The sequence below is a fragment of the Meleagris gallopavo genome, chromosome 1 (genome assembly GCF_000146605.3).
Source record: "Meleagris gallopavo isolate NT-WF06-2002-E0010 breed Aviagen turkey brand Nicholas breeding stock chromosome 1, Turkey_5.1, whole genome shotgun sequence".
NCBI classification, from domain to species: Eukaryota; Metazoa; Chordata; class Aves; order Galliformes; family Phasianidae; genus Meleagris; species Meleagris gallopavo.
In genome coordinates this window covers 28,021,790-28,033,896 of record NC_015011.2, presented here as the reverse complement: position 1 = coordinate 28,033,896, position 12,107 = coordinate 28,021,790, and the positions used below count along the sequence as shown (strand labels likewise).

The window sequence follows — 12,107 nt, the reverse complement described above, 5'->3', positions numbered from 1 at the left end:
CGCACCTCCGGGACAACGCCGGGCGGTCAGCGCGCGGCTCCCAGCTAGGGGAGGAGTCTTGGCTTGACGCGAAACGGAACGCAGCTTTTCCCGGGCTGACACCGCGACCCTTTACAATGGCAGAGAGCATACGGCCTCCAGCGCGAGTGACGCGGCTGTGGTGGCAGTAAGGGCTAGGGAGAGGAAAAATTCAGCTAGCCCAAGGTCATCTGCCTGGCGCCCTGAGGTCCCTGTTGTTCTGTGAGCAACTCCTGTTGGGAGTGACACCCAAGGGCATACATTCCTCCACATGGGAAAGCAGGTCCATGCAAGAGAGTGGCACCTGCTGTACTTATTTTGTGCAGCTTGAGGTGGGGACACTGGAACAGACTGAAATTTATCAAATTTCAGGTGTTGTCTTTTGTAAGACAGAAGTCCTACTTAATGTAGGTACTGACAAGATAGACGTGTTCCCTTGCCAAATACAAATAAAACAGCTGCAAAAGCTTTTAGGTATATTGGGGTACTGACTGCCACTTATACCACAGAAATTAAGGTCCTTCTATCAGTTGGTAAGAAAAAGTCAGGCGTGGGATTGGGGCCAACAACAAAAGGATGCCCTCCAGCAGGTGAAGCTACAGTAAAACAGGTGCAGGCATTAGACTCTACCTGACAGCCACCCCCAGAGATGTGAGTACCTATTAAATCGATGAATACTCACTTGCTTCTGTGTACTTTCTGTGGGATCAGTAAACTATACACACAAGCACTGGCACTTCTGCATGACAGAGGCATGGCAGGAAAGAGCCTGGGCTGCTTCACTCATTCATCCTCTCAGACAGTCCCTGCATGTCTGAAAGGATTCAAACTCACTCCTGTAAAGCAGGAGATACCACCAACCTCCCGTCTTTACAGTCTGCAGATTACAGCAAATACCCTTAGGACAATTAAAATGGGATCATAACTCCCAGAAGCATATGGGTCAGAAGCTTGTTGTTCAGGGAATAAAATGATAGTTCATAAAAATACCCCAGCAGATCCCCATTTAATCATTCCAGAGTTGGAGATTTAGGGCTGGGTCTTTAATTCCTGTGTCTTAATCCAGTGCTGAGCACTGGATGTGTACACAAACATGTAAAGCAGAGGAGAGCTATTGCTGTGCTTGTGCTTTAAAAGCAATAGGAGCCAAGGCAAATTTTTGCACACTGAAGAGCAACCAGGGTAGCACTAAACATGGGCATTAAAGAATAGCAAGTCATATGAAGGGAGACAGATGGGATTAAATATATTGGCAATCAGTATATATTAACGAAACAGAAGGTATTAAAATATTAATAAGAGTTGAAACTCTGGCTTCATCTGAGCCCCAGCTTTTAGAGATCTGCCTTGGTACAGTGAGGACCATAAAACCATCTCAGCCCCTAGAAAGATTTGGAGCAGTTTTAGGACTGCTCTGAATGGTGCTTGGTTACAAAACAGCCTTAGGGTGCATTTTGCAGCTAGAAGCACTAAAACATGAAAGTCAACTTTACAATGAAGATTTGCAGAAGGGAGTGCTGGTTCCTCTCAGAGCTGCAATACAGGCAGCTTCATACTGCTGCAGTATGTTAAATATTTAGGATTCCCTCTAAAGGATGTTTTTCCATAATGCTCAGTGAATTTAGGTTTCAGTTTCATTGCCAGAAGTTAAAATGGCTGTCACATGCATTTTGAGCCAGGGTAATTTTTTGCTTAAATATACCAGTGGGTGTCTCTGCACTGCACAGAACATCCCTGCCTCTCCCCTCGCTTGATTCCAGCATCCTTCAGTAGAGCCAGACACTCAGCAAAGCAAAACAGAAACAGAAAACATGCAAAAAGCAGAAATGGAGTGGATTCAACACCCTGTGCATTTGTAAGCACCAGCTGCCTGTTACTCTTTCCTAAGACAAGTTTATATCTGTAACTCATACACGTACCTTCATCCCTTGGCATTTGATTCCTGAATTTGCTTCCTGGAAAGAGGCAGAAGTCGTTCAGGATCCAACCATACGTAGGAAAAGGCAGAGATGCAGCCAGCACTCCCACAAAGGAACAGCAGTCACTGACCTCACTTCATATATGCTGCAGCAAACACTCACAGCATCCACCAGGAGAGGACGGGTCGGCGGGGGAATATGAAGCAAAGACTACAGCTTTCCATTATTACAATAAGATGGAGACTCAGGCCAGCATGAGCTTTAGACACCCCTACCCTATCTCAGCAATCTTTTAGAGGATTAATAAGATTAGAAGCGCCTATTGTTTTGCTAATGGCTGTTTATTTGAAAAAGGGCTTTTCTTGTAAACATACAGAAATGACCATATGTTGCTCCGTGCTCCAGTGCTGCCTTGGACTACTGCTAAAAGGAAAAATGAAAATCACATTCCAACTGGCAATTTCACAAAAAGAAACAATTATTTAACCTTTCATTCCACTGCTGTGGTGCAGCTGAAGGTAACACATTAAAACGTCTTGAGTGTTCTCTTTGAAATACCTTGCTGCAAGATATGCAACCATAAGAAGGCTAACAATGCAATACATCCACAATTCCACAGTTATTCACTATTTTTTCCTTTTATTGAATTTCAGATGTGTATTTGTGGAGGTAATTTGAACTCTGACCACATCTGAACCATAAAGCTGATGCATGCAAGTTCCTTTTCGTTACTCCCAAATGGTGCAAAATTGTTCCCATGATATAAAATTTTTCAAATGAAAGTAAAAGGTTTGGAGTCAGCCACCACTGAGGTGAACACTACCCTTGTTGAATTCCAAACTCTCCAAAGTGAATAAAGAATGTCAGAAAGGTCATTTTATTTATAGGCCTTAAATTATGGCATACAACAAAACCTACAGTTCAAGTTAGCTTCTGTATCTTAAAGCTCTACTTTCAGTAGCCTGTAGTGTAATCATTCAGGTTATTCTTTCCTATACTTAATCTCTTTCATGACCCAAATGTTTATGAGAATGCAAAATGACAAAATTGGGTAATTTTAATGAGAAACAACTTATTTAACTGTCCTTTTAATGGAGCACTGTACCTACATACATTTTCTACCGATGCTTATCGCTAGATGTCATAGCTGCTTACCTTCACTTACCTTCCAATAGCCTTCCAATAGAAAAACAAAGGAGAAAGCCAAAATGAATATAAATAAATAAATAAATAAACAAACAAACAAACAAACAAATAATCACACTGCTAAACAGCTATATTGGCTGTTTCTCATGGAGGATAATACCTATCAATGCCAACAGTTACTAATTTAGTCCCAGTGAGAGATGACCACGTCATGAATAGAAAAGTCTTCAGCTGCTGACAATTCTACTCATAGAGAAGACATCTTCATGTTCTTTAACTATATATAGAGCTGGCTATGTAAGTGCTGTGCAAACATCACCCTTTTCTTAATCATTACCCAAGCCTTTACATGAGATTAATACTTTTTTCTATGAATCCACATCTCATTCTTCAAAGTATATAAGATCATAAAATATGATGGCTGCTCCAAAAGTAATGCCCCCTATTTTATTACGTTGGCTAACAGTGCCAGAGGTGGATGTGGCATAGCAGGAGAGATTGAACTTTCCTGACAACATTCCATTCCATTCTGTTGCCAGATGACAGCAGAGAGGCAGTCTGACAAAATGGCATCAGACATGGAAGTGCACATGAAACAAAGCTATGTCACTGAATTCCTTCATAAGGAAAAAAATGGCACCTGTTGACATCCAGTGGCGCTTGCTGATTGCTTATGGAGACCAACCAGTGGATGTGAGCACAGCAAGGCCAGGGTGGTGCATTCCAGCAATGGTGACAGTGACATGAAAGACATGCCACGTTTCAGACAGCTTGAACAGCTGACACATTGCAAAATGAAGAGTCTTAATCAGCTCATCCATGAAAATCAGCTAACGGTGGTACCTATGTTAAAAGCAGTATTTTGTAGCTGAGAATTTATCAAATAATATTATTGTGCTCTTTGTATCTGTTGTAGTTTCCATAGAAATAAATAGGAGGTATTACTTTTGGAGCAAGCTTTGTACATCTAGTACAGTTTTTCCTTCATTCTGTCCTGAAGAGAGCATGCATTGTGTGACTGTTTTAGTTTGCTTTCATGTGACTAATACACATTCTCCAAAGCACACTCAAGTCCTGCAGCTACTATATAAGTGGCACAGGAGTTTGCCACATACCTACTAGTGCTAATGGCAAGGCCTCCAATCTACATAGCCATAATCTGTAGCTTTGCCTCACTTTTACTGTGTGTGGATAGAGATGATATAAATGACGTAGATACATGCACATATGCATACCACGATACAGATATACATACATAAATGCCATGTATTAATTATTTTAGAATGTATTTTATCAGAAAAAAATAACAAAAAGAACTACGATGCCCTGATTTTCATCCAGTAAAGTCTTTTCTTTTACAGCACCAAAAAAAGTCTTTAATCTTCTCAGCAATGTGCTGCTAAACTTAATTTAAAGAATTCTCATGGGGCTGACATAAATTGGTTGCCTAGCAGTCACGATCATTTAAAAAAGGCTAATCTTTAAACTTCAAAGAGCAGAAACTTCCACTTCAAAAGATTGTACATTTTTCACTCATTCTTTTTCAAGCCAGATGTTTTTTGCTTCTTAAAGGACACAAAAGTAAAGAAATATAGAATGGGAGATGTAACAAAATGCATACTTTATAGAGCTCATATTTCAAAGTTTTCTCCACCCTTTTTACTATTTGTAAGATACTTTACAAATAATTTTGCTGAATTTATTTTAATGAATTAACTTAGTTAATTGAAAACATGAAGAGATAGAAATAACGACAAAGAGTTGTAGGGAATCAACTAATTCTTGTTCTTCAAACCCACTTCTTTCACTGATAGCTAACTCATCTTTTGAGCAGTCTGGATCTCTGTTCCAGTATATGGAGTATTATCTTTCCAGTGCCAAGGTTGAACAAATAGCACTGAAAGTTTATCATTGGGCTTAGAGTCAGTTTCCATATATATCTATAAATAAGTAATGTATAGACAGTTTTATTTATTATATTTATTATTATATTTATATTTATTATATAAAGCAAGTTTTATTTATCTACTAGCACATTTTAACAGGATTTATGAACTGTTGTTCTAAATCAGACAAGCCATTCATCTGGCTCATAGTGTGTTGCTTCATTTCATTAAAAATCAGCAAATTAAAACTTAAAAATGTAAGCTATTCATGTACTTTTGTGTTCACTGGAGTGGGAAAAGGAAGCCTTCAGAAAGCAATTTACCTTGCCTTGCTCCAGGATCAAATGACTTTAGGACAGTGACTTGCCCTCTGAAACTTCCCATCTCTTTTTGATGATGGCATTTAGTTGCTTAGCTGAGATGATTTCCACAGAATTGGATGACTCAGAATTGCAGGGGCTGGAAGGGACCTCTAGAGATCATCAAGCCCAACTCCCTGCAAAGCAGGCCCTCTGCAGCAGGTTGCACATGTAGGCATCCAGGCAGGTCTTGAATGTCTCCAGAGAAGGAGAATCCACAACCCCTCTGGGCAGCCTGTTCCAGTGCTACATCACCTTCACTGTGAAGTTCCTTCACATAATGGTGCAGAATTTCCTATGCTCCAGTTTATGACTGTCTCCCCTTGTTCTGTCCCCACAGACCACTGAAAAGAGGTTTGCCATGTCCCTTTGACTCCCACACTTAAGATATTTATAAACATTGATCAGATCTCCTCTGAGTTTTCTTCTCTCAAGACAGAACAGACCCAGGTCACTCAGTCTCCTCACAGGGAAGGTGCTTCAGGCCCTTTATCACTTTTGCAGTCCTCCACTGGATTCTCTCCAGGAAGCCCAGAACTGGATATAGTACTCCAGGTGAGGCCTGACCAAGGCAGAGTAGAGGAGGAGGATCAGTATTGGCTTCCTTGTCCACCAGGGCACACTGCCAACTCATGGCCAACCTTTTATGCACCAGGATCCCCTGGTCCTTCTCTGCAGAGCTCCTCTCTGGCAGGCCATGTCCCCGCCTGTACTGGTACTTGCAGTAATTCCTTCCCAGGTGCAACACAACACATACGCTCTTGATAAACCTCATCTGGTTAATTGCTGCCCAACTCTCTAGTCTGTCCAGGTTTTGCTGAATGGCAGCACAGCCTTCCGAATGCGTCAGCCACTCCTCCCAGCTTTATATCATCAGCATTCTTGCTGAGGGTGGACACTATCCCCTCATCAAGGTTGTTAATGAAGTTACTGAACAAGACTGGAACCAGCACTGAGCCCTGGGAGATATCGCTAGTCACAGGTCTCCAACCGCACCGCTGATCACCGCTCTCTCAGCTCAGCCAGTCAACCAGTTCTCAACCCACCTCACCACCTACCCCACACTTTTTCAGCTTCATTATCAGGATGTTGTGTGAGACAGTATCAAAAGCCTTGCTGAAGACAAGGTAGACAACATCCAGTGCTCTCCCCCATCTACCCAGCTGGTGATGCCATCATAGAAGTCTATGAGTTTGGTCAAACACAATTTTCCCTTGGTGAATCCATTCTGACTATTCCTGATGAACTTCTCTTCCAATTGCTTGGAGATGGCATCTAGAACAATCTCTTCCATCACTTTTCTAGGGACAGAGGTGAGACTGACTGGCCTGTAATTTCCTAGGTCCTCCTTGCCCTTTTTGAAGACCAAAGTAACACTGGCTATCCTCCAGCCTTCAGGTACCTCTCCTGTTCACCAAGACTTGACAAAGATGATAGAGTGCAGTTCAGCAATAACCTCTGCCAGCTCCCTCAGCTGGATGGATGGATGCATCCCATCAGGGCCAATGGATTTGTGCGCATTGATCCTACCTAGATACAAAATTTCATCTGTATTTCGCTAGATTATTTTATATCTCATGGTATTAGACAAATTGTGCTTATGAAAACAGAATTTAAAGAATGAATGGTACTGTAAATAGCACTGTTTAATAAAAGCAATTATTAAATTTAATATCAAGAGTAGTTTTATATGCAAGTCATGTATTGTAGCTGTAAGTTATACATATTCTGATTCCTGTTACTTCTAGACAGGAATGAAAGATGACATTTTTAATTCCATGATAAATATTATCTGTGAATAAGAATAAATTACCTTTAACAGATGCTGTAACTCAAGAGGGAAAAAGACTATTACAGTTCACAATTACTGTCTCCTTTGTCCCTAACATTTTAGTGAGTAACTACAACATGCTAGATCATTACACTGCAGCGCACACAATTCCTCTGTTAAGAAGCTAGTTTAGAATGGGAAATTTAAGTTCAGCCTAATACCATCTGTAGGGCTTTGACTGTTTGTTTCCAGTGAGATTCTGTTGGAAGATACAGAAACAGTTTTGAACCGTGACCAGAACTTGAAGGCCTCAGTCCTAGGCGAGCAGTGTAATTTCTTCTTTGTATCTCTCTCAGTAAATCTTTTCGTTGTTTTTTGCTGTTGTTGTTGTTTTGCAGGGCTTGGGTTAAGAAACTCTTAAGCCTGTTGGAATATAAGCACTACATTTTGGGGTGCGGACTGAATTTGGCAAAATACACACTTACTAGAGAAAACATAGAAGCCAGAGAATTCCAGTTTTCAAAGTTATGAGTTTTGAGGATGTGGTTCTTAGGCATCAGAAATGACAGTCAGGTGGCACTTAAATCCTTTTCTTAACCCACATTATCTGCAGAGAAGCAGACATGTCAGGAACAAATTGTATCAGTCCAGGGTAATCTCTTACACAACAGCCTAACAGATAAAAGGCAGTAGATGTCAAATACTAGGCATTTTTTAAAAGTTTCACATAACAGACCTAGAGCAAACCGGGGAAGATGGATTAGACAAAAAATGCTATTGCCTGACTAAATGTGGTTGGAAGAGCATATCTAGGGTAATTGGCACTGACTCAGGGTCAAAATGGAGAGGTGCTCTAAGAGATGTTTTATCAAGGGCCTGTCCTGGAATGGCATAGTTCAATATTTTCATTGTTTACAGAGAAATAGAAGAGACACAAGGCTTATTAAGTTTCAAGATTGTTTAATAGAAGGGAGTTAATTTGACAGGACAGGTTTTAGTTCAAGATGGAGTATTGAAAAGCAGAAATTCAATCAGAGAAAACTACTGTACACTGACAAATAGAAATTAGTAGGTAAGTACAAGAATGGAATTTGACTGGCTTATGAACTGTCCCGTAGGAAAGGATTCATGGGTTACTCACAATGATTCCCAAGCATGAGAAACGGTTGTGTTGTTGTACAAACAAAATTGGCATTTATGACAGAAAAAATAAAGCTGCAGAATTCTGGATACAACAACAAATGGATGTGCAGCAAATTTGGACAGATACAACACACATGCTGAGAAGAGTCACAGTGCCATATGGAAAAATTGGACTAAATGATTTTGTTTAGCCTAGAGGAAAGAACTAGATGATCACATGATGGCAGTCAAATAAATAAAGAAGAAAAAAAAAAGAGGTTCACCTGCTCCTAAAGCCCATAGCAGAGGAGACAAGAAGTAATGGCTGTAAATTACAAGAAAGCAGCAGTTTAATTACTCCTAGTCTGAAGACTCCATCTTGGGAGCTTTTTAAAATCATGATTAATCCTTCTAAAGATGATCCTACCTCTTGGCTGCACTAGGTGATCTCTTTAAGTCCCTTCAGTGCTATGACTGATGTCTTACTGATGTCTAAATCCCAACCAGACTATTTTCCTGTAGCAAAGGCCTTAAATAACAATAAAACAGTCTTGAATATTTTTTTTTAGGTTATCCACACCATGACATTATTGCATTTGGAAGCTGTAAAAAGTATTGCACCTGTATTATTCTGCATTAACTAAATGATGATTGAAACACTTACTTCTTTCAAAAAGAAGGTATTGCAAAATAGGCTGTGGTTACTTTATTGCTCTTCCTGGGTTCAACCATAGCATAACCTGCAAGTTGTAAAACAGAGAGAGCTGATGAAAATATAAAAGGCAGTGGCCAGATTCATCTCACTTACCTACCCATGTCTTCAGTATAAATATCTTCAGATGCAACATTCACTGTAATCTTCATGCATGCTGAATGGAGAAAACTAGGCAGTGTTAAGATGCTGTTCATTTGACTTTCTTTAGATGTCAGTAATATGGTGAGACAAACCAAAGTGCTTCTTTCTCTCCGCTGATTAGGCACAGCCAGGCTAGGAATAGCTCAGATGGGGAAATCTGCACAGCAAATATCCTCATCTCCTCAGATAAATTCTACCTGGTGTGCTGATGTCAAAGCACAATGGTATCCACATCACGACATTGGATACACAACAGTGCTGACTAGCAGCTTCTAGAAAGAGCTAATAACAACTGATAACAGCAGATAAATCTTAGAGGCACATTACATTAAAAACAGAATTAATATGTAAAATCAGAATCAGTACTTTTTTTTTTTTTTAGATGAAGAATCCATTGATTACTACTACTTTGTACATGACTGCAGTGCACAGATGATTATTTTAGATTAGAATGACCACTTATATTGAAAAAGACAGTATCTCTTACCTTGGGCACACCAGATGAATTGTTAAAAATGATGTGCCTGGGATTGTATATATTCATTATCAGATTTCTATATTTTCAAACATTTAGGAAAAAAAAAGAAAACAACTGAAAAGGCAGGAGCACTTCACCTCATTTCTAGCTGAAAAATGACAGCCTGTCTTATTCCAGTATTTTCAGTAAAACTGATTTTGTAATTGAGGGAAAAGAGAAGAAAAATCCACTGTTTTGCCCATTCTTTTCCTCAGACCTCAATGACTGTGTTAAATAAAACAAAATTTCTATCTTATCAAATTCACGCATGGTGTTACCAGTGCCTCCTCAGGAGGGCCAGGTATCCTGACTGGGATCACGGTCCCTGGCTCTCCCACCTCTGCTTTCATCTGCTTCTCACCACTCCCTCTTCAGCATTTTCCCCTGCTGCGTTTCACTTTTCTTAGAGGATTGTGTGTGACAGTCAAACCCCATGGAAATGGCTGTGGTGCATGAACCATATTAGTGGAAGCATTTGATTTTCCATTTCAATTGTAAATATTGGTTTCTATAACGCTGTCATAATCAGAGAATCACGGGAGAAAAATACAAGAAAACTCTTAGCTCTGGGGCTGCTGGAAAAAAAGGTGCATAAAGGATCAATTTTTGTTTGATTATTTGAAGACTCAGAATGCAGAAGCAGATCAATACTGCCAAAGACCATCCTCTAGACGTGTAGCCCATGGAGTGAAAAATATACACAACATCAGTTTGCGTTTCTTTCAGCTTTCAGAAAAAAAATCCATTAAATTTATGGACTAGTTTGCATATAAAACAGAGTAATTGCCCTGGTGATGTAAGAAGATCACAAGAAGGCTTCTGAGAATTCAGTATGTGTTAGTTAGATACAGTGGAGCTCTGGAAAAAATAAAAAAAAAAGAAAGAAAAAAAGAAAAAACACAAGCTGAAAAGCATTCCTCTGAATAATGAGTTATACAGCAGTCCCTAGAGCTTCATTATAAGCATTTTTTTAATAGCCCCGTGTGACTCATAGTGAGACTCATAGGAAGGAATGGTGAGGATGAAAAAAGATTTTGTTAATTCCATTCCCGTACTTATCATGAAATTTTGAATCTTCAACAACAGTGTCCATGAGTCTTCCAAAGTAAACTCCATATTCTTACCCAAGGAAAAAAAGGATTTATTTATTTATTTATTTTTTAACTGGAAACAGTGGTTTTAAACATCTGTGCACTGTGGATTATTCGTGAAAATGCTTTTTGACTGCACCATTATATGCTGCATTCACTAAATATTAACCACTTGTTTGAAACATAATACACTGAATGTGTACTGCTGAAGTGGCATCAGGAATAAATAGTTAGGTTACCCTAAAGTAAACTGCTAAGAAGCAATTCAGAAATTCACTCATTTTTAAGTCACCTTCCTGTCACCCAGACATGAGTTTAAAAAACCCTCACAAACAGAAGCCTGCCAACGTTTATCTGGTCAATGAAATATGCAGAAGTTTGCTGGATCAAGCTCTTAATTTCCTGCTAAGCATTTTAAATACCATAGGAAAAATGCTTCATCAATATTTTACATGCATATTTACTTATTTTGTGGTGACTTCCAGATAGCTGGTATTGTCCAGACTGCACTCATTGAAATTGCATTAAAAATAAACAACACGAACACAAAAAGCTAAATACACAGGTGAGTAAATGTGCAGATTCAAGAATTGTGCATGATTGTCACCCTCTGGAGTTAACTCCGCATTTTCTACTAAAAAAAAATAAAAAAAAAAAAGTGGTTCAGGCCAAGGAACCCAAATACCTATGGCATATTTGTAATACAGTAGAAATACGAAAGAAATTAAGATGGAAAGGATAAGTACAAATCAGAAGGAGATGCAAAAATAATGGCAGGCACTGCTTCACTGCTTCCCCACAGCAACTCACAGGCCATTGCCTTGTGGGGCAGCGTTATCTCCCTAGGACCCAGTGCTGGCCATCACTCCCACCCAGAGCTTGCTCCATGGCTGGCCTCTGGCCCTCACCTTATGCTGCTGGCCCAAAGTAAGATCAGGGCAACAGGTGGCCAGGAAGATCAGCTGCTATTCTTACATCCACTGACTGCTTTCAAGTAGAAGCCAAAAATCAGATGCCTGGTAAAGTTCCACCACATTGAGGGCTTTTAAACATGTGATGATAGGCTTCAGATATCAGCTGTGATGCCGTCATGCTGTTAAGTGATAGTTTTCAACAGACCCAGAACAACCCAAAATGCTGCAGCTGTAGTCCTGAAAGGCTCCTTCCATCTACAAACCTGAATCCAGTGAAGCAGAAAAGAGGGAACTGCCAGCAGTGATTGCAGAGTAAATGAGAATTTTAATGTCATGTAGTGAGTAAGAAGCCAAGACACTGGTAAAACCAAAGCAACAACAACAACAAAATCATAGCCAAATAACAGTTTGGCAGCAATCTTTTTTGAGCTATCAGTTTATGCACTTTAGAACAAAGTGCATAACTTTATGCAATTTAGAACAAAGTAACAATTTTCAGCCCCCAGCT

The 12,107-nt window shown here is 39.7% G+C and overlaps 1 long non-coding RNA gene across 1 annotated transcript; it reads right to left on the bottom strand.

The window, feature by feature from the left end:
• Positions 1-5,905: 5,905 nt before the first annotated feature.
• LOC109365548 lies at positions 5,906-11,690 on the bottom strand. Its single transcript, XR_002111239.1, has 3 exons — positions 11,594-11,690; positions 8,886-8,961; positions 5,906-7,522 (listed from the first exon to the last, which is right to left on the bottom strand). It is a non-coding gene; the product is annotated as an uncharacterized LOC109365548 (long non-coding RNA).
• Positions 11,691-12,107: the final 417 nt, after the last annotated feature.